The following is a 24081-nucleotide window of genomic DNA, read 5'->3' on the forward strand; positions in this document are numbered from 1 at the left end:
ATCATATTGATCAGATCCTCCCAGAACCTTTGTTTTAAGAAAGACCCTCCATGCCAGTCATGTTCACTTCTTCATTCCCCTCGGGGCACTGTTCCTGACTCCTGAGACTTCTTTTTCCACCATGACCCATCCCTTCCCCCATCCTGATGCTTCTCCACCTAGCCCATGCTTTTTAGCCTCCTTTTAGGTGGCATATGTCCCCCTCCTATTAGAATGTAAGATCTCCTAGAATGGGCACTGCCTGGTATCCCAAGTACCTGCTGTTCCTGGCACATAGTTAGCCCTTGATAAATGCTTGCTGACTTGGAGTGTCAACTAACATGTTGGATGACCGAGATAGTACCATAAAAGACCTTGATCTGAAGGCAGTATCTTTTCTAAACTTCATGAATGTCCCACATCTAATACAATCTTCTACCCAAGGAGAATTTTTAATTATTGGACTGAATTTCCCATACAACATATTTTTGTTTAAAAACAGTGAACATAGCCAGTGATGTGTATTTGATTTATAGTTCATAGGGTGCATAAACATAGGACCCCCACAGCCACAAATTCTAGGGCTGAAGCTAAACCCTACAAATCTGAAATAAGAGAATGAGACAGGGGTAGATGAAAGAATAGAGGAAGGTAATTCATGACCCATTCAGGCACAAAACCTTCTATGAGTTTGCCCTTTATTTTCTTGCTGTCCAAATGTGGCTATCGCTTGTTACTCATTCATATGAGTTGTGACTGACTCTTTGTGACACCATTTGGGGTTTTCTTGGCAAGGATATTGGAGTGATTCACTATTTCCTTCTCCAGCTCATTTCACAAATAAGAAACTGAGGCAAACATGGCTAAGTGACTTACCCCAGGTCACACAGTTAAGAAGTATCTAAGGTCAGACTTGAACTTTGGAAGAGGAGTCTTCCTGACTCCAGGTAGGTTGCTTTATCCACTGCACCATCTAGCTGCCTAGTGGCTACTGTTGTTGTTGTTGTACTTTTGTCCATTGTTCTCGAAGAGGACTATGACATCAAGAGGATGACGTGACTTGCAGCTGACTTTGATTTGAGTGAGGGAGAACTGTCCAAGGTCACTAATCTCACCTTCTTCTCCTAAGTCATCTGGGTCCAGTGGCATGATAGTCATCAGGATGACTAGAGGTGGCCCAGGATGACTCTGGCCCTTTCAAGCTTAGGTTTTATCACAATCTTACTTTGAATGAGATGACACCCATTCAATGAATTTCTTTAAGTAGTTGCTCAAGGGATGGCCTCTTTAATGAAAAAAAAACAAAACAAAACTGGGAGAAGACCCTCAGGGTTCCTGGGTAAAAAAGAAACAACTATGACTTGTTATTTAAATCCACCCTGTGCTAGGTGAGTGGGGACTTGTTGTCCAGTCTATGATTTCCAGAGTGAATTGAGTTTGAGGACTGACCTTTGAGCAAGAAATGTAGCCAGTAAAACCAAGGAAAAAAGGCAGTTTGGGGAGTGGAACAGAGGAGGAGGAGGAGGAGAGCTGCTACTGACTCACAGGTTGTATCTGTCCTTCATTCTCGAAGAGGACCATGACATCAAGATGATGATGTGATTTGCAGTTGACTTTGATTTGAGGGAAGGAGGGCTGTGCAAAGTCATCAGCCTCACTTTCTTCTCCTGAGCCACCTGGGTCCTGTGGCCATCATCAGGATGGCTGGAGATGACCCAGGATGCAGTGTGACACCCTGGCCCTTTCAGGCTAAGGTCTTATCACAATCTCACTTTGAATGAGATACATCCATTCAATGAATTGACTTCTTTAAGTAGCTGCTCAAGGGATGACCACTTTAATCAAAAAAAATCATACTGGGAGAAGACCCTCAGTAGTTTGTCCTGAAATATTAGCCATAGTGAAGTTACAGTAGTAATATCCCCATTGCAGCAACCTCACCTCCCCAAAATTCAACCATGGCCTTAAAAGTCAACAGTCCAAGGAATCTGAGAAACAAATAATGATCACAGTCTAGGAACTTGGCTATGGAAATTTCCTTCAGGCCAAATAGTATTGTGTCCAATAAGGCTGGAAGCAGGAAACACACTGATAGGGGAAAGACTTCAACCAATTACAGAGAGAAAGGATCAGTGATTGATGGAGCTGCTCCAAAGGATTCACAAGAGCCAAAAATTCAATTTTCATCATGAGCATTTTCACATCAGAAATGCTGCAAATCAGAGTTAGTTTATCATTTTGTTGATTGCCACCCTAGACTCAAAAAAGTGAAGGAAGAAATGTTAATAATGCATATTAAGCTTAAAAGTGTGTCTTGAAGGCATTTTTTTTAATTTTAGAATATACTAATAGAGAAGTACATCTGTCTGTTGTCATTTACTGCATGAACCAATGACCCCACACTTCAAAGGTACCAGAGGGCATCATAATAATAGCTACCATTCTATAGCTGGCATTTACATAGAATTTTAAGGTTTGCAAACTATCTGTGAGTTCTCTTGGGATAAGAACTCTTTCCTGAACTCAGATCCCTGTCCATCCAGGACTTCTTAGATGACTTCTTAGCCACACTTCGTGGTTAGGTCACTTGCTCAGTCATATGCAACTAGTCTCAAAGGTGAGACTAGAAAATGTCACAGACTGGATTTGAACCCAGGCCTGAATTCAGGTCAAACACACAATCCACCCTGCCACAAATGCCAATGAGGAGGGTTTAGGCCAGGGTGTAGGGCCCTTCAGCCCACATTCCCTGGAACATCTTCTTGCCTCTTCACTATTGGGATCTTTGCCTGACATTTTTGCCTATAATAGGACTCCAGCACCCCTTTATCATCAACTAAGAATTCCCCCTCCACCTCTGCCTCAGTGAGACTGATTTGCTATCAGACTCTGATATATTTAAACCCCTGGACTAAAGGTCAGAGAAAGAGAGAACCACTTGAACTTGAGATAGCTGAGTACAGGTGTCCCCTTAAGGCCAAGACTCTGAAATCACTTTCCACCTTAGCCAGGCCATCTCATTGTGTGCCTTCCTGGCTCAGCTATTTTAGCCTCATGTATATGTTGAATAAACTTCCTTGTTTGACTCACTTCCTGCATTCTCAGTTCTTGCTGTTTACTAAACATCTCATTAGACTTCCCTTGACATAGTTGACCCCTGGATCTGTCAGGCAGTTATCCTCCTGTCTCTCCATGTCATAAGTAGACACAGTAAGGGGAAGAATGCAGGAGTTCTTGATTTGGTCAATAAATGGATTTCAAGGGGTCCATGGACTTGAATGAGAAAAAAATTAAATCTTTATTTCAATATAATTGATTTCCTTTATAATCCTCTACATTTTATGCCATTTGAAATAGAATTCTGAGAAGGAGTCCAGAGGCTATTATCAGGTACCCTTGACTAAAAAAAAAAAAAAAAAAAGGTTAAGAATCCCTGGTTTGTGGAATCAGGAGATCCACAAGGATGAAATCATAAATCACAGTTCCTTGAGTATTGACAGGCTGAAATAAGCAAGCTCAGTGAACCCCAAAGGACCTGACCTAGAACCTGCTGAAAGAGGGGGAACAAAGGAGACTATTGTCGGAAAAAAAAAAACGCTCCTTGTAACTGTCTGGAAGCAGATAACATGAAAGGGATCAGGGAACAGTATCCAAGATTGAGACTATTAAAGGCCCAGAGAGCTATATATAGAAATGTTCTGTGCACAAAGATCCAAGACTGGTACGCTTGCCTTTGGCCAGAGAACTTAGAAGACGATCGAACGATGCCTTTGTTTGAATGGGGCAGGCAGGCACATTTGGAATGGCCTGTGAGAATCCCCAAGGACCTTGACTGCTATTTGGAGGTGGGGGAGGGGGGGTTAGAAAGTTGTGTCTAGGAGGGGATGTCTCCTTCATTTCATCATACACACAGCAGCAAGGAGAGTAAGAGCTTACTTTTTCTTTAACGTTTGCAAAGCCCTTTACATGCATCATCTCAAATGGTCCTCACAACAACTAGGTGCTGTGATGATGCCCATTTTACAGTTAAGAAAACTGAGACTGGAAAAAAGAAAAAGCTTAAATGCTTGACCCAGGGATCAAAAAACTTCTAAGTGTCTGAGGTGGGATTCCAATAATCCAGTCGATGTGCTTTACTAGAAGTATAACAGGAGACCCACATGATACTCCCTATTTCTGCCAAACTACATTAAAATGTAATTGGGGACTATTTAACAAAAATAAATAAAAATACAAGAGAACACAGATTATGGTTAAGGTGTGATTTTCTAAGTCATTATGCACCAACAGGGATCCTTAGGTACTATTTAGTGACCCCCATTTCTGAGATTGACTAGAACCCGCTTCCAAAAGATGGCTCTGGACCTAGGGTAAAAGTCATTCTGTCATAGCCATGTTCAGAGCCAGTTAAGCTCCTGGAAGGCAGGGACTGGTATTGTACAGTGTGGGGCACATAGTAGGCCCTTAATTAATGCTGGTGGTTTGACTCATTCTCTACTGATCAGTAGCCCAGGGAATGGTTATATTGGTGGCTAAGGGCTGCTCCTGGAGTAAAACGCCCATCATTAGGACCACTTCAGAGAGTTGTAAAGTAATTCATCTTCCATACCTCAAGATTTTACATTGTTGTGCCCTTGTCAGCCTCATGGTAAGAAGGGGACTCAAAGTGTAAATAGTTTATTGAAGTGAGTGAGGGGAACGAAGGAAGGAAGAAAGATGAACAGAGAGATGAAAAGAGAGAATGGAAGGGATGGAGAGAACAGAAAGAGAACGAGAGAAGGGAAGGCATGGAGGAGAGAGAGGAGGAGAAGAGAGAGGGAGAGACAGAAAAAAATGGAAAGAGGGAAGGAGAATAGAAGAAAAGAGAGGGGGAGAATCAGAAAAAGGAGAAAGAAGAACAGGTACAGAAAAAAAGAAGAGAGAGGAGAGAACTGGAGAGTGGGATGAGGAAAGGAGAGGGAGAGAGAGGGAAAGAGAGAAAAGAACAGTTTCCTAAAGGAGGCAGTGGAAGGGAAAGGAGATGGAAGGAAGGAGAAAAACAAGAATGTGAGACAAAAGGGGAGAAAGGGGCTACCTGGTTGCCTCAGGTTTAGGTCACATTTTCAATATAATTTTATAGCCCTGAGTCCCCAAACTGTTCACCATTGGCCTTCCGTCCCAGATTAAATTTGTCTCTTATTCCAGATCCTGCCCCTGCCCCAGCCCCCTAGTCCCTGCACCATTCAGTTCAGTTCTACAAGCATCTATTAAAGGCTCAAGTACAAACGACTAAGCCCTCACCACCCCCCCACTCCCACTAATGAACATTTTCCCAATGTCGTATTGAGTTGGCTCTTACCTAAATTTAAGCCACAGTCCCTGGGTGTGACTCCTTTAGGCTATATAATTTTTTAAAAAATTCATAATTACAAAAAATAGAGCTCATAAGAGGACGAGAAATAGGAGTGATGGGTAGAAAGTGTGCCAAATTTGGAGCCCTAGAGCACAGAATCAAACCTTAGTGAGAGACCCTGGACAACTCATTTTACCTTTGTCTGCCTCAGTTTCCTTAGCTATTAAATGAGGGAGTCAGTCAAGAAGAACACTGGAGTCCTTTCTGCCTCTAAGTCTACAACTGTAGAAAGGTAAAAAGGAGGGAATAGTGAGGAGAGAACCAGCATCAGGCTTAGGAAGAAGTGGGCCGAAGATCCACCTCTGGTACATATAAGTTGTCACCAGAAATGAGTCATTTAAAGAATTGCATCCCAAACAACTCTTTAAGAATATGAGGGACAGATGAATTTTCAACCTATAATAAAACAGTTCTTCACTCTAGTTTAATCAAACGTCCAGATTTTTTTTAAGTGAAAAGAGAAAACTATTTTTAGCCAGGTAGCTTTCCAAGTTCATTAATAATCAAAATAAGCAGACATATCATAATCCTCTTCCTGATGAGGACACAGACTAAAACAACTCTCTTCTTTCCAAAGCATAAACTGTGGATGGCTGGATTATATCTCTGCTGTCCCGTGTGACTGGAGAAACATTCTTTAATGATGACAAATGAGATACACTAAATTGCCAAGCATCGGACCCTAAGACCTGGCTTCCTCTGGTCACTAGTGGGTTTCAGAAAGAGGCAGGCTCTGGTCCATCTGCCCCATCTCTTGAATTGCCCCCTGTGTGGTCTCTGATTCTGATCCCTTGGCACCTCATCCTCTGTTGCCAAATAACATCAATAAACATTTCCTAGGTGCCTACTATGTGCTAGGCACTTTGCTACGTGCTGGGGAAGAAAAAGATAGTTCCTGCTCTCGAGTTGTGAAGATATCACATTTTGGACATGACATCCTGACATTTGTAACATACTTTCTGCAAAGAGGGAGTTTGGTAGCCTGGAGGATAAAGTACTGGTCTGGAGTCAGAAAGATCTGAGTTCAAATTTGGCCTCAGAAACGTATTACTTGTGTGAGCCTAAGCAAAGCACTTAACCTCTGTCTACTTCAGCTCCCTCACCTCTAAAATGAAGACATAACAGCACCTACCTCTCCAAGTTGTGGTGAGACTCAAAGGAGATAAGACTTGTAAAAAGCACTTAAAAGAGTGCCTTGAACATAGTAAATGTTTACTGGATTGGATTGAATGATTTGTCTGGGGGCAGACAGATTTGAACCTCTGTCTTCCTGAGGCAAAGTCCAGTGCCACACCCACCATGCCATACTGCCTTTCATATACTGTGCCATCACAGTACTGTGTGATTTTTGAGGGAAATGAACTCCTTATCTATTGAAAAGGGCCGGGGAAGGTTTTAGGGGGGAGGAGACATCTGAATTGGGGCTTACAGGATTTACAGAAATTTAACAGGTATGAGAGAAAGCAAAACAAAGATAGAGGGAATGGTTTGAGCTAAGGTACAGAGGCAAGAAAGCATGTATAAATAGCAGGAAATGAAGCAGTTTGGTTGGAGCAAAGAGTAAGTTAAAGGGAAGTCCACCAAATAAAGCCAGCAAGGTCCGCTGGGACCAGACTGTTGATGCCAAGCTAAGTAAGGAATATGCACTTTCCTTTGGAAGGAATTATGGAACCACTTGTGGGTTTCAAACTATGAAATGATCTGACTGTGAAACCACTTGCTGTCAAAATTATCAAAATATTTGATTAATTTATATGTGAGAAAATATATCTCTCCCCTTGCCCTCTCACCCCACCCCACCCCCATGCCCACACCTCATACATCCTGAGATAGAAAAGACCTCTAAGTCAATCTATGTCAATGCCTTTGTTGTAGAGTTCCATCAGAGTCAGGATTCCTCCCAAGATTCCAGGTTGTTTACCTGTTCACTCATCAAGGATTTTAAAGATACTACCATTACCCCAGGGTTCAAAGAGACCTGAGAGGTCATAGACTTTAGAAGTGGAAGGAACTTTTAAATACTTTCCTTTTCTAGAGGGCAGAAAATTGAGGGCCCGAGAGAAGAAAAGATTCTAAAGCAAACATCCGAACCAGGCCTGAACCTTAGGTACTGTCTCTCAACTCAGAGCTCCACTCATTACATTCCCTTTTCTCCCTCTTTCCTACTTTTACAAGTCTCCAGGAACACTGGAGTACAAGCATTCCCTGCTCATGATTATGGGCCTATTGAATGCACGCCAATGGAAAAGTGAGTCTGCTGGGGATATGATCAGAGGCATGTTCCCAACAGTGATTTCCAAGAAAAAGAAATAAAATAAAGACCTCCTGGCATCACAAAAGAAGAGTGGGATGTAGTACGCTTCCAGATAACCCTTCCCCCATCAAACAGAAGTAGGTACTTCCATACTTTGGAGGGTGATTGAAGGCTCAATATTAATGTTTTATTCTCTAAGGTGCATTAAAAAAGGTGAGCATTGCTAAGAAGAAATCAATTTGGTAAACATCACTGTCTCTGCCTTTCATCATGTAGGTTCAATTGATGTACCCACATGACGCTTTTATCTAATATACATTGACGGTTGACAGCAAATTGGAAACACACAACAGAGAAGAGGGGGGAAAGAAAGCATAGCTCCTTAAATAAAAGGGATGACATCACCAGAGTAAAGAGGAAGGGTGTTCCAGCCAGGACACAGTACTATTTTTACTCACTTTCTTCTAAAGCCAGGTAAGTACTTGTTAAACATGGAGAAGCTTATTCATTCAAACAGCAGAATTTCAACCCTTCCCCCCAATCCCCACCTGGCTACATTTACATATCTTGCATTTCATTCTGTCTTTTCTTAAGATCACTTTTGATAACTCAGAAAAAAAAATGCAAGTAAGAATTTTTTGCTCCTGGGTCAAGGATGTCAGAGAGGCAAGACCAGAAACAGAATTCTCCCTAGTAGACCATCTGGTCAATTACTATTTTAAGGAATTAATTCTTGCTTATCTAGTGGTAAACTATTGTTTCTAAATCCCTAGAGACTGTCAGTGTTGTTAAGCACCTTCTGACTTTAGCAGCCTCTAAATTTGATGCCCAGTGACAAAACCCCCATGGTCTCACCCTGGTCATAATTCTTACTGAGAGCATGAGTGTATCCTCTTTTCCCCACCCCCACTACAGGTAGAATACAGCTGATGAAATTAGAAGCCTTTTAACCATTCAGGGGGTCTCTCCATAGGACCAATTTGTGATTGAGGAGAGAAAAGAAGAAATGTCTCTGGCATGATATTGTACTTTGGGAGTCAGCAAAGATTTTCTTCTGGTGCCCATATGGTGATCAGCTCATGTCTGGTAACATAAGGATTACCCCCAAAGTGAGTTAGTCATTGGAGCCTCACTGATGAAACCAGAGGTTCTATTTTTACTCCAATAACTGCCTAATCCTCTTTGTAAATCTTACTAAGCTCCTCACAATAGCATATAGCCTGCAGAATCATCCTCTAGTGACCTGATATTTGGAGCATGGAAAGAATAGCTGTTTATTCACTTTAAACTGTTGGCCTTTTCAAATGTCCTGGGTGATTCCTTAGTCTCTCTGCTAGAACCCAATGGGCCTTGTTGTCAGGTACTGACACCAGTTCGCCATCCTTTTGACTGTAAATGCCTGGAAACAGGGACAACTTTTATTCACTTGCCAACAATAAATGTCTAATGAAAAAAAAAAGATATGATTCTTAGAGATCTCTTGAGGAAGAGGGAAATGACCTTCTTGAGCTGGTAGAGAGCACTGGGACCTATAGTTATCCAAATTAACATAAAATATGCCTAAAGATAGCAGTAAAATCACAGGAGCATAGATTGTGAGCTCAAATGGACCTTAAAGAATCTTGTCTGATATATGGTATGGTAGCAGTGGCATGTTGACCTAGAACCAAAAAGATCTGAGTTCCACTCTGGCCTCAGACGCTTACTGGGGTGGGCTGCGTGACTCTGACCAAGTCCCAAATCCAGGACCCTTTCCACCATATGTGATATCTCCCAAGTCACTTTCAAAAACCATTAAGTTGAGGGAAGTGATACTCACATAATCCTCTCCCCTCTTACGTCTCTTCTCTTCTGTATAGCACCTGCCTATAGTGGATGGTCAGAAGACTTGTCTCTCAAAGAGATTCCCAGGTAAATGAAACCAAAAAGGAATCCAAGAGGAGCAGCTAGATGGCGTTAGTGGCTAGCATGTTGAATTTGGAATCAGGAAGACCTAAGTTCAAATCCTGCCTCAGACTCTGGGGTGGCTCTGAACAAGTTATTTAACCTTTAACCTTTTGGTGTCTCAGTAATATTAGTCAATATACATTTCTTAAGTACCTACTATTTGCTAAGGCATTGTGCCAAGTGCTAGGTATACTCAAAAAAGGGCAAAAGTCTAGTGGTAATGGGGAGAGAGATCATACATACATATATTACATAGACAGAGAGAGAGAGAGAGAGAGAGAGAGAGAGAGAGAGAGAGAGAGAGAGAGAGAGAGGGAGAGAGAGAGAGAGAAGCTATATAAAGGATAAGAAAGAATTGACAGAAGGAAGGCACCAGAATTAAGAGCTGGGAAAGTCTCCTAGTAGAAAGTAGGATTTAAGTAGCCTCTAAGATTTCTTCCTACCCTAAATCCCTAGAAAGGTTACACATGATACTTCTTCAAGGCCAATTTTTGCTTTTCCTTAGTGTCTACCTGGATTTCTTTTTAGACATTGTGCATGGTGTCCATTGATGTAAGTGATTAATCCCACTTCTCATTGCTATATAGAGAGTTCAAGTTGTATCTTAATACTCCATTCTCTGTTGTAAGTTTGCTTGGAACATCAGACAAGTTTTCTAAATCCCTAATTAAAAGGACATCATTTCTAGTCAGATGCTAACAACCCATAAGGGGTCTCTCATTTTTCCTCCACTCTCATCTCAACCTAACAGAACCATTGGCAGTGTGGTAGAGTCACTAGACCAACGGACTGGGAATGAGATGGTGTGGGTCTGGATATTATCACTAACTCTTTAAGCAAACCTACACAACCTTAAGCAAATTACCCGACTTCTCTGGGTCTTGGGTTGGCAAAGTGAGGGGATTAGACTAGATCATCTCTAGGGTCCTTTCCAAATCTAAATTGTATGAACTCTGATCTCAAATGCTCTTTTTCTTGAGAGACATTAGCCTAACACATCCATTGTTACAGAGAAGGTTTAGGAGCCTAACAGGCTTCATCAAGAAATCAGTTGCCAAAAGGAATAAAAAGTCAAAAGCGGCCATCCCATCAAATGATGCTGAATGGTAGATTACACATTTTCTCTTGGCACCAGATTATCATTTCAAGGCTATCAGGAATGGTTATGCTTGTCGAGGTCAGTTTTCAGATCACTTAATACGTGATCAGGGCTGCCTGGCTCTTCGAAAGTAGAGCAGAGTGGAAGACTAAACTGTGGAAATAGCATTTGTCTGACCCCACCAGATCCAGCCCTTCTTAGATTTCAAACTATTTTTTTTTTGCAATGGGGGGGTGTCACGTACTTTTTCACTTATGTATGTATATGCTTATAGTTTTGCTTATGTATGTGTGTTTGTATATTTGCTACATGTATGTATACGTATGTATGTATATGTTTGTATGTATATGTTTATGTATGTATTGTGTATATACTCATGCAGTGAACAGAGTTCTGGGCTTGGAGTTAGGAGTTTAAATTCAGTCTCAGACATTTACTAACTGTATGATCCTGTGCAATTCACTTAACTTCTGGTTGCCTCAATTTCCTCATCTGTAAAATGGGAATAATAATGGCGCCTACATCCCAGAGTTGTTATGAGGATCCTAACAGATAATAATTGTAAAGTGCTTAGAATAGCACCTGGCATATAGTAAACATGGTATAAATGTTAGCTGTTAATGTTATTAGGGGCAGCTATACTGTGCAGTAGTTAGAGCACTGGTCTTGGAATCAGGAAGATTCACCTTGCTGACTTCAAATCTGGCCTCAGACACTTAATAGCTGAGTGACCTTGGGAAAGACACTTAATTCTGTCTGCCTCAGTTTCCTCATTTGCAAAATGAGTTGGAGAAGGAAATGACAAACCACTCCAGTATCTCTGTGAAAAAAAGACCCAAATTGTGATCACCAGAGGTTTAAAGTGACTGAACAACAAAATTTTGTTATTATTAATATTTATTATTATGAAATCTATTAGTGACCTATAACTGCCTTTCCCCCTCTAATACTCCACGAATGGTACCATGTAGGCCAGCTACACTGCTTTTCTCAGCAATAGTGCTGTTAATAGTTGATCAATTAATAGGGCTGAAGTGGATGTTCTCAAAGATGACTTCCAGTTGTAAAATTCTATCTTTCTTGGAATTCTACAGGGCCTACAGTAAGGCAAAATACCCATTACTACAAATAATGACTTTAAGCAGGTCAGCATAACCAGTTCACCACAGCACTAATGACCAGTCCATCTACTTCACTCAGAACTACACACAAATTCAATTCAATTAGACAAACATGCGTAAAACATTGCCAATGCGTCGGTCACTGTGCTAGATCCTAGAGACAGAAAAACAGAAAGGGAACAACCTTCGCCCTAGAGGAGGTTACATTCAACTGGAGAAATATAACACGAACAAAAATAACTTGAGCACAATGAAAATCCAACAGTCAGAGGAAGGTTTTATGGAGAAGGTGGGACTTCCTTAAAGAAAGATAAGGATTCTGAGAAGCAGAAATGAGGAGGGAGCACATTCTGGCCATAGAGAACTGATTGCCTGCACTATAGGAGCCCCACATTGGAGGCTGGGCATAATCGAGATTTCTATGAGGTTACTGCGGGTCAAAATCCAGACTGTAAGCTCCCTAAGGGTAGGAACTATTTTTGTCCTTTTTTATATTCATAGCAACTACAGTTATCCCTTCCACACTGCAATTTTCCCCATCATGGTTTAAATATATCACCAGTCAACATAAGAAATTAAACAGGAATTTGGGGGGAGTTTTGAAGAAATCACAGATGACATGCAAAAGCCAACAGATGACACAACTTTAGAAATTCAGAAATGCATAAAATATATGTGTAGTGTTGTATAATATCAACTTCTTTTATCTTTTAAATTTTAATTAATTTGTATTCAGTTTTTAACAATCACTTCCATAAGTCTTAAATTTTTCTCCCCCTCCCTCTCCCCTTCCTTCCCAAGACAGCATGCAATCTTATATGGGTTTTACATATACATTCTTATTAAACATGTTTTTGTATTAATCATGTTGCACAGAAGAATTAAAATGAATGGGAGAAACCACGAGAAAAAAACAAAACATAACATAACACAAGAGAAAATAATCTGCTTCAATCTGTGTTCCAATTCCATAGTTCTTTCTCTGGATGTGGAAGGTGTTTTGCCTCAAGAGTCCATTGGGAAATTTTTAGGTCCTTACATTGCTGTGAAGGACTAAGTCTACCAGAAAAATTCCTTGCACACTGTGGTTGTTGCTGTGTGCAAAGTTCTCCTGGTTCTGCTCCTTTCACTCAGCATCAGTTCATATAAGTCTTTCCAGGCCTCTCTGAAGTCTTTCTGTTCAACATTTCTTATAGCACAATAGTATTCCATTATATTCATGTACCACAACTTGTTCAGCCATTCCCCAATTAATGGGAATTCCCTCGATTTCCAGTTCTTGGCCACCACAAAAAGAGCTACTATAAATATTTTTGTGCATGTGGGACCCTTTCCCATTTTTGTGCCCTCTTTGGGATACAGCCCTAGAAATGATATTGCTGAGTCAAAGGGTATGCACATTTTTGTAGCCCTTTGGGCATAGTTCCAAATGGCTCTCCAGAACGGTTGGATCAGCTCACAGCTCCACCAACAATGAATAGTTTTCCAACTCTCCCACATCATCTCTAACATTCATCATCTTCCTGTTTTTTCATGTTAGCCAATCTGATAGGTGTGATGTGGTACCTCAGAGTAGTTTTGATTTGCATCTCTCTAATCAATAGTGATTTAGAGCATTTTTTTTATATGACTGTAGATAGCTTTAATTTCTTCCTCTGAAAACTGCCTGTTCATATCCTTTCACCATTTATCAATTGGGGACAACTTCTTTTATCTTTTAATAACATAATGATTCAGACTTTTTCTCCGGTACAAAGGGAGAATCAAAAAACTTTATGCAGTTTTTCCAGATCACAGGGCCACCACACCCCTAATCCTGAAGATGTGGGAGGTATAACTGTACTTGCCTGGCAGTGTTATAAGCATTTAATAAATACTCATTGAAGGAATGATTTAACTATCAGACATGGGATTCCTGAAAACACGAGCCATGCCTCCTCAATCAGTCATAAAATAAGCAAACTGTTAGATAAAATCAAGACTGGATTTGAAATCACCTGCCTTATCTCATCATTGCCTCTGATTCCACCACTTTCCCCCTTACCATGTTTTCCCCACAAAGCAGCCTCAGATAAGACAAATGTTTCATTCTAATGAGTCAGCCTGTTTTTTATACAAAGACACACTACAGACTTATACTATTCTCTAAAATACTCTCACCATCAGAAACCCATGCTCCTTAGCCCTTCCCAATTTCAAATACTTTTTAGTCATTTCATGTTCCAAGATAGAAAAATCCATCAAGGCATAATCTACAGCTCAAGAGCTCTAATCTAATTAGGAGATACTAGCCAAATACCCTTCCTGCCGCAGTAGATTCAAAAGACAGGAAATGGAAAATGTCAATGGTGAAAGTCTGAATGTGTTTATATAGAGGGAAATGGATAACTGAAGGTATTATCTGAATAATTCAAGTCAAACACAAAAAATGCAGCTTTTGATAAGAAGTGAGAGGGAGGGGGTGGTTCTGCACCAGCTAGATTGAAACTGAGATTTGTATTTAACTGACATAATTATTCACCTTGGCAGTTAATGTTTGTAGACAAAGACCAAAGACACTCTCTCTCTCTCTCTCTCTCTCTCTCTCTCTCTCTCTCTCTCTCTCTCTCTCTCTCTCTCTCTCTCTCTTTCTCTCTCTCTCTCTCTCATTACATTTTGATAATAATCTTGACCCCCACAACCATTCCTTAACCTGACACCATAATGGAATTTTATTGGAAAGAAATCTTAACCTATATTAAGCAATTTGTAAGACCTTTTAATAACTAAAAATGTGAAAATGAAACTTTAAACATACCATATCACCTATTCAGATGCTGGAAACACATCATTTCTGTTTCTGTGAGTATTTAAAATAAATAGTAAATACCAAAAAGATTCAAGATTCCTTGAAATGCATCAACATTAATAACTTGGCTCCATAGTTCTTCGATGTTGAACATAAAGCAAATCATAAACCAGGGATAGGTATTTTTTTTTCTCCTGTGATAGAGGTGATTCAGGGCAACATTCAAATTGAAGGAGTCCCAAGGACAATGAGGTCTTACAGATGTTGCTATTTAACGGTATCAAGCCCTAGATCATTATAGAGTTACTAGAAGAGATCCAAGATCATTCAAAAGCTTTGGCTTCGCCACATACAAAGGAAATCAAGTGGATAAAAAATGTTCCAATTTTAGCATGTTGTTAGGATACATTCTATCTATATCTTTATCTCTATATCTACTTCGGGATGAGGTTATATCACACAGTAAATATGAGGAAGAAAGAATGAGAGGGAAAGATGATAGAAACATATCAACTTGTTTATATGTATATATATACATATGTATATATATATATATGTATATATATCTGCAAGTGTAGAGATACATATGTGTGTATACATATATACAGCAAATAAGGAACTTCAAAAAATTGTCTGGTCATATAGGAGCAGTGAGGTATAACAGGTAAATATTCCCAAAACTACACCTGTAGCCTCACATTGTTAGAAAAAATAAAGGAGGGCCCCAGCACATGAATTTATGGGAGGAGATGAATAAGAGCTGCAGAGGATGTATGGGAATGGGGAGGTTATTTCTGTATCCCAAGAAGGAATTCCCAAATAGAAGAGGTCACATGTCCATTTGGCCATTTGAGTATTTGAAGATACATTCTCAATTTCAATTCCATTCTACAAATATTTCTAACATACCTATAATGTTCAGGATTTTGAATTAGGTATTGTTTTTAATATTTTAATAATATTTAATAAAAATTTTTAATATTTTATTTATTTTATTTGTAACATTTAATTAAAAATAGGACCTGCCCTCGAGAAAATTACATTATACTAGAAGAATAAAACCCCTCCCGTACCACCATCCATTTGAGGCTTTTCCCGATTACTCTCCCCAGTTGTAAGGACCTTTCCCTATTTAATTTTGTGCATATTTTTGTGTTTATTTCTCTGTGTACAGCTTATTTTCCCCATTCCCAATAGATCCCCCTGCCTCCAAGGTTGTTTTGTCTAGCACAATCCCTGGAATATAGCTGGCTCTTTAAAAATATTTATTTCCTACAAACAGGAAAACACAAAGTAATTTGAGGGGAGAGAGAGAACCAACAGTTGGACAAATCAGAAAATTCAATAATTGTTGAAAACGCCTTTTAATTGTTATCCAATTTCCTTCTCAGAAGATATTTGAAATAAATACCATACCTTCCTTAAGCTCAAATAGAAGGTCAGACCATATATGTCTGACTTGGATCAAGCAGCTATGTTGGAAGGCAGAAGATAAACCAGTCCAACCATTTCCTTCAAGTCTACCCAAATGGTTTTCCATTTCTCCCTTCCATTTTATGTCCCCGCAAAGCCTAAATTCGTTAACAGGAAGCCCCATCCCTAGAATGAAGTTCTATTTTAAAAGATATTTCTTTGGGGTTTGCTACTATTTGCTCCCTAAATGCAAAAGGCTCACAATGCTGGAGTATTAGCACACACCCCAGGGAATTCAGGCAAATAGACTTGGTCATGGTCTCTTTTCCCCTCACTTAATGAAAATCTTCAATGAAATTTCTCTGAGTACTTTAAACCTTCTATGCTATTTATTGATTGGTTCATGTGTAAAGCAAAAAGGAGGCCTGTGTCACCCTATTCTAAATGAAAAGTGATCATTTCAGAACACAGAAATCATAAGATGCTTAAGATATATATATACAAGCACATACATGTAGGCACAGGATTGTTTCTATTGTGTTTCTCGTGTCCTTCCTAGCTCCAGTATTCTCCTTTGCTCCTCTGTATTTCAAAGACTGACTTTTCATTGTCACGCTGTGTTTATCTCTTCTTCATGATGAATCACACAACACTAGAAGTGGAGGAATTTGGAAGGAATCTCACACAGTCCTCACTTCAGTGTATGGTGAGTTTTCACATTCTCAGTCCATCACACTCTCATCACTTCTATCAGGAATTACTGCAATAGCCTCTTTGTGTAAGGCATGACATCCAACCCCCAGCTAAGGTAGCCTCAGTGACAGGTCAACAGAATCCATTTTGGAGAGATTTCTGAGAAAGACCAACAATGAGGCACTTTAACACATTGTACTGGGGGTTCATCCAGATACACACTCAGCAAAAAAAACAAGCAATAAAACTGACAACATTGTGAGGATTACTTGTGCCTCAAGTCTTTGCCTTCTCGAACACATTCTCTAAACAAATGCCAAATGGATATCCTTCATGCGCAGATAATGATGGTGTCACTCTCCTGCTCAAGAAACTCCCATGGCTCCTTATTATCTCCTTATTTCAGCATCTAAAGCTCTTCATAATCTAACTACCTTCTACCTTTCCAGGCTAATTGTGCATTATTTCCCTTCATACACTCCATTTTCTGGTTAAATATGCCTATTTACTGAGCCTCACACATGACATTCCATCTCCCATCTATGTGCCTTTGCCCAAACTGTCTGTCCCCCATGGCTGGAATACACTCCTTCACCTCTACCTCCTAGAATCCCTCAAATACCACCTTCCATTTGAGGCTTTTCCTGATCCCTCTCCCCCGTTGTTAGGATCCACCCTTATTATTTTGTGCATATATTTGTATTGATGTCTCTGTGTACAGCTTACTTTTCCTAGTCCCAAGAGATACCCCTTCAAAATTGTTTTATATAGCACAATCCCTGCCATATAGTTGACTTTTTAAAAATACTTATGAAATGAAGAGTTCTATAGTCTGTATTGACTGAATCAGAGAAGAAAATTGTGGTGGGCCTTCAGTGTCAGTCTAAGGAAACTGGACATTCTTCGGTGGGCTTTTGTGACCCACTGAAGGTCCTCAAGCAGTAGAGTGATATAAGGAGATCTGTCATAAGAAGATTAAGCTGTAGTGTTGGTAGGGCTGACTGAGGCTAATAGTTCTGTTAAGAAGATTCTGAAATAGACTAGGTTATAGAAGCATGAAGTAAACTGGTAACAATGGGAATCTGAGTGATGTTGTGGAAGGATGACCAGTAGGAATTGGTGACTAATTGGATGTATGGATCAAAAGAGAGAGAGAGACATCAAAGATGACAGAGATTATCAGAATCAGTGATGAGGAGAATGACTGGTACCACCAGGTCTGATGTCAAATGCCGAGAAGCCATGCTGCAGAGGGAGGCTGAGGCTGGCCAATTACTTCCATTTAGGAGCTCTGAGCTGCAGTAGAGTGGAAGCTGATCAGGTAGTTTTTCGAAGTCTCATAATATGGTGAGGGCCTGGGAGCAGAGGGCTACCAGGCTGCCTAAAATGGGGCAAACCTACCTACATTAGAAAAAAAAATGGGTCAGATCAAAGCTTTCATACTGATCAGTACAGGGCCCACTGCATTTCTTGCCCAAGAGAGATAGGGAGATTCATTCTGAGAGAGACAAACAGGGAAAGAGAGAGAGAGAGAGAGAGAGAGAGAGAGAGAGAGAGAGAATAGGCAGAGACAGAGAAAGAGAGACAGAGAGAGAATCAGGTTCTTTCATTGAAACACACTATTTCTGGCTCAAAGCCAATTAAAAGGCTTTTCTTCACCACTCAAGATGACAACAGGAAAGTCTTTGGATACCTGGACATGTTCTAGAGTAAAGGGAGAGCCTTCAGTTAGTTTTATTGCTCAGGCTCCTCAAGTCTCTTTCTGTTTTGGCACAAGACATCACAGATGCACACTCTATAAGAACTAGGCTTTCTTGGCCAGGTCCCCCATCATAGGCATATTGAGCTTGAGGTACCAGTATTTCGTGTAATCCTCACAATGTTGTCAGTTTTATTGCTTGTTTTTTTGCTGAGTGTGTATCTGGATGAACCCCCCAGGACAGTGTGTTAAAACACCTCATTGCTGGACTTTCTCAGAAATCTCTCCAAAATGGATTCTGTTGACCTGTCATTGAGGCTGCCTTGGCTGGGGGTTGGATGTCATGCCTTGCACAATTCAGTGTTTTATTTGAGCTGGGAATTATGATTCACACAATAACATGAGGAAGTGAGATAACGAAAGGCTATTGGCTAGAAACTTTTGGTCTGAACTGGCATTTGCCATATCTTATCCACATTGACTCTCACACTGTGCAAACACAAAGAGTAGATTCATCCCATCCTGTTTACTGATACTATTTGGTAAGGAACAAATGTCTTCTTGAAAAATCTGCCCTTTCCACTCTACAGTTTTGCCCAGGACCTTAACTCAGTGGTGCTGGGCATAGGCACATACCTGTCATCCCTTCCATTGAGCATGAAAGAATCTCTTGAGCTCAGGACTTCTGAGCTTCAGAGGGCTAAGCCAATTGGGTGTCTTCACTAAGTTTAGCATTAATATGGTAAGTTCCTGGGAACAGAAAGTCATCAAGCTGCTTAAGGAACCAGATCAGAAGAACAAAGCCGATCTAAACCAATCTGAGGGGACTAGTCTGTGAGCAACCCTTACATTTTAGCCTTTTAGGACATTCTAGTCCCCACCTAGGGCTTACATTCTATTGGGAGGTGAAGGAGACTTGAGTTGAGTTTTGAAAGATGCTTAGGATTCAACGAGATGGAGGTAAGGAAGGAATTCATCCTCAGTCTGGAGAGCTGCTTATGCAAAGGCATGAAATCAGGAGGTGAAATGATGAGCTAATTATGCTTGGTTGGTTGTTGTCCTTGGTTCTTGATGACCAAAATGACATAAATATTCTAGAGCCAAGTTTCAAAGTGTCTGATTGTGGCTGATCAGACCAATATGAACTCAGAATTCTCTACCACAGGCTGGGCACCAATAGTCTATGTGAACATTTGCGGTGGATACTCTAAGTTTGCGCATCCTGCGTTCTTTGCTCATAGAGCCAGCACCTTCTCTGAGGTGGGCATGCCAGGCTGAGTGACTCTGTGTCAGTGTCTCCCAAGTCACACAATCAATTCAACTATGATAAAAACACTTTAAGGTTCACGTGTTATATAGTATGTCAACTCTTTTGATTCTCACAACAACCCTGGGATATAGGTCCTACTATTATTCCTCATTTTACAGATGAGGAAACTGAGGCATACAGAGGTTAAATGATGCCTAAGATCTCCTGGCTAATAAGACCTCAGGCAGCATTCAAACTCAGATCCTCTTGACAAGTCTTGTTTCTAGCTACTCTATCAGCCAGCTGTCATGTTCCGAGGACAGCAAGTAGACCCATGTATCTGGAATGAAAAGCATAGAAAAGGGGAAGGTGTGAAAATATAGGCTGGAGTACAGCTATGAGGGATTTTAAATGCCAGGCTGAGGAATTTGCATTGTATCCTAAAGACAAAGAGAAGTTAGCTGAAATTCTCGGGCAGGGGAGCTACTGTGCTTTAGGAAGATAATTTTGGCCCCTGGGAAGGAGATGGATTGAGCAAGGGAGAGATTCTGTATCTGCTGCAATAGTCTGAGTGAGAGGCAGTGAGAAGCAGAGCACAGGTGGTCAGGCCACATGAGCAGAGAGAGGCAACTAAAGTCTAGGGATACCATAGTGGTGGAATCCACAAGAACTGGCAACTGGTTCTATAATGGGAGGGAGAGCAGAGTCAAGTATGGCAGAGGCTGTGGGACTAGATGGTTGGAGTCATGATGGTTTCCAGGGCAGAAACAGAAACTCCAGGGCCTCTACCTCAACACCAGTTCAGTTACTCATGAACAAAGTCACACCTTGAACCTCCTTATCACTCAAGTGTGGTCCAATTCCTGAATCTCAAATCGTGAAACTTCCTTCTCTGGTCTTCCAATCTCCCTCCCAGCAACCTCTTCATCCTTATGCCTTCATCCCAATTTCAAAGCCCCTCCACCCAACATGCCTCTATCCAGTCCATTACCCACCTTCCGACTTCAACTGCTTCTCACCTAGCCTGAACCCAAGTCAACTATTTCAACTCTATTCTCAACAGCACCCTAGAATTCTGAGACTTCTTAACTTTATGCCATTATTTTCTCATTAATTCCTATACCTTCCACTCTCCTCCTTCCCCCAGGCTTCCAAGTACTATAAAGAAAACAATCCCAGTAAACTGGACCAATAGAGCCATTAATAAATTTATATTGTTTGATCTCAGGACCTCAGTGCTGCCCATCAAAACTTTTATGCATCAATTAGCCCTCATTTATCAAGCATCATGCCAGGTTGCCTCAGGATTTTGGTTGGAATTTTTGAATCAGATGGTTACTCTGGGTTCCCAAAAGGCTCCATTTACCTGAAGGAACAGGTTATCTATCAGATGTAGCTTTTCAATCATCAGTAACAAGAAAAAGTCATTGAAACAACCCTCTAGAACCTACATTTTTATCCAGACTTCCCTCAGCCAACAAAACAAATTTCTCCAATATCTATGCCATTTCCTTAAGCCCTGTGGAAGGGCAAAAGTTTAAAAAAATCCTTTTGTTTGGTCAAGGCCTTTAGGATGAAGAAAAATTAGCAGGCTTTTGAGTTCTCATACTGCAAACTCAGTGCTAATAACATCATTTTTCTCCATGGGGATTTTTGCCTTTAGCTGGGATTTACAAGGAAGCCAGTACTTCATGGAGATTTGCCTGCTAAACTGAGCTGAAGACTTGGCCTTTATCAAGGCCAGTTTCATTCAGATAAGGTCTAAAAGGAATGCAGAATCTGGTCTTTGAAAAATAAGAAAACTGGCAGCCTGGCTGAGACGACAGTTTCCCCAAAGGAATCACCCTGGTTCTGTCCCTGTGGTCTGAAGGTTTCCAAGAATTCCAAACACCATTGACTTGTGGCATTTTAGGTGCTATGGTCAATGCTGAACTAATGGGAAGAAGGCATTGCTATAAATCCTTTTTGCCTTTTTGACAGGAAAAAAAACAGGTAATGTGAAAATTCTAAAGAAAGGATAGGGAGGAGAAATATTGAGGACTAGGTGGGAGAGGGGAGGAGAATGAGTAAAAGTCTAACTACCAGGAAACGACACCAGTACACTAACCACAGCAACATACATTGGCTTGAATGGGAAGGAGTCCCAGGAAAGAAAATGATCCTGAATCAGAAACTGACTAGGCAAAAGAGCAACTCCAGGACCAGGTTCAATCAATCAATTAAGCATGTATCAGACACCATAGGAGGTGCCTAACAAAAGTGAAAAGGTCCCCTCTCTGAAGGAGCTAATATTCTGCTGGGGGGGACAACAGGGATGTACGTTGCCTGAATTTCCAGCCATGCTCAGGATAGTTTGAATGAGACTTCCAATAGGTGGAGAAAATGCTGTACAACATTGAGTGACTGTTTGAATTTAAGTATTGTGCCAGACTCTCTGGGGAATCAAACCCAGACATATGGCTAAAGAGTGAAAGAGTTTGAAAGCTATAGATATGTAGGAGAACCTGATTCCTCAACATGGCCCTGATTTCCAGTTGGTCTCCCTAGAGACATCAGAGAATTTCCCTTTGGGTGAGATTAGGACTTCTCTCAGTTTGAGCTGAAACTGAGAGGGGAGAAGGAGGAAGGGATAGAGGGAGAGGGAAGGAAAGAAGGGGAAGGGAAAAAGGAAGGAAGGAAGGAAGGAAGGAAGGAAGGAAGGAAGGAAGGAAGGAAGGAAGGAAGGAAGGAAGGAAGGAAGGAAGGAAAAAAGAAAATGAGAGAGATTAAGCAAAAGGATAAAAGGTAATTTAGGGAAAGTACTAGCAGTTGTAGAGATCTGAAAAGATAGAGAGAGGGGAATAAGGGATTTTATAACACTGAGGACATTCTAGGCATGGAGTACAGCAAGTGCAAAGGCAAGGAGATTAGAGAGAAAGTATTGTGTGAGGAAGATCAAGGCCAGTGACAAGTAGGAGAGAAGAGGAGGAATAGGGAGTGAGCCTGACAAGGTGGGTAGGGGTCAAGTTTTGAAGGGTTTTAAAAGTCATTGAGTCATAGAATTTAAGAGTTAGAAGGGACCTCCAAAGCAAAATCCATCCTTGGACAGAAATGCCTTTGAAAGCACAGCAGAGAAGTCTTCCAGTCTTTACTTGAAGGCACGTATATGTATATAGAAGGTGTGTGTATAGCCACATATATGCACATATAAATGTGCATATCCACACAAAATGTCTAAACATACACAGAGGTGGCTTGAGTGAGACATTGACATATATCCCTCGAATCTCACCCTCCCCCTCTCCAAAGAAGACTGATTTTTGCCTTGAGGGGATTAGGAGAGGGGCCATGAGGCTGAAAGCCCAATCCAGGCAGACCATTATACTTAGGTTTATACATTTTCCCTTATATCTGGCCTGTACTAACTTCTTTTTCACCTCTACCCATTGTTCCTGATTCTTCCCTCTGGGACCAAGCACCCCAGGTCTATTTCTTCTTGCACAAGCCAGACTTTCAAATATTTGAAGGGAGTTATCAGTGCTCTGCTCCTTCCACCCCCGTCTCCTCTTCTCTAGGCTAAATGTCCTCAGGCTCCCAGATGAACTCCATTTGGCACAATTTCTGGTGGTAGGTAGAGCTAAACCAAGCAGAATCCCTCCTACATAAAGCATCAAGAAAATTGTTCTGAGATCTCAAGACAAGAGAAGCAAGGGGGAGGGACACCTCTTTTATTAAGTGAAAATGTCCGTGGATTTGCACATAATTGAAGCAGGGAAGATATGGCAGCAGTAACACAGTTAGAAAAATTTTTTTAAATAATTTTGAAGGAAGACAAGGTTCAAACCTTCAATTCAATTATTGAGTTAATTAATTAAACTAATTAAGGTTTTAATTAAGGTTCTTGCTTTCCTTCTGACTCATTCCCTAACCCTTCACCTTCTTAGAATCACTTCTCCCACCTACTTCCTTCCTCTTATCTTTCTAAAGACTGCTTATTTTCTAATTCTTTTTCTGACATGAAATTTCCAATGAGATCTAGGTTCTCTCATCAGGATCCCATTATTTGGTACAATAGGAAGCATGCTAGATTGGAAGTCAGCAGAACCCAGCTCAATTCCCAGCTCCATAATTTATACTTAATGTTGGGGAAGTGGCTGGACCACCGTGGTCCTCATGTTTAAAATGATATGAGTGGACAAGATGGTTTCTAAGGTTCAGCACAGCACAGAGAGATTTGGAGTCAGAGGGTCAGGCTAACAAATCATTTAATCTCTCTGGGCATCAGTTGCTTCATATGTAAAATGAGGGAGTGGACTAGGAGACCTGGAGGTTCCTTCCATCTCTGGATCTATAAACCTATGAAGCCATTTCACATCTCTGGGACTTAGTTTCTTTAGCCAAAAAACAAGGGATTGAACAAGACCTTCAAAATCCCATCCAGCTCCAAATCTAGGCTCTGAATGCTTCT

Source organism: Notamacropus eugenii, chromosome 3 (assembly GCF_028372415.1).
Source record: "Notamacropus eugenii isolate mMacEug1 chromosome 3, mMacEug1.pri_v2, whole genome shotgun sequence".
Classification (NCBI taxonomy): domain Eukaryota; kingdom Metazoa; phylum Chordata; class Mammalia; order Diprotodontia; family Macropodidae; genus Notamacropus; species Notamacropus eugenii.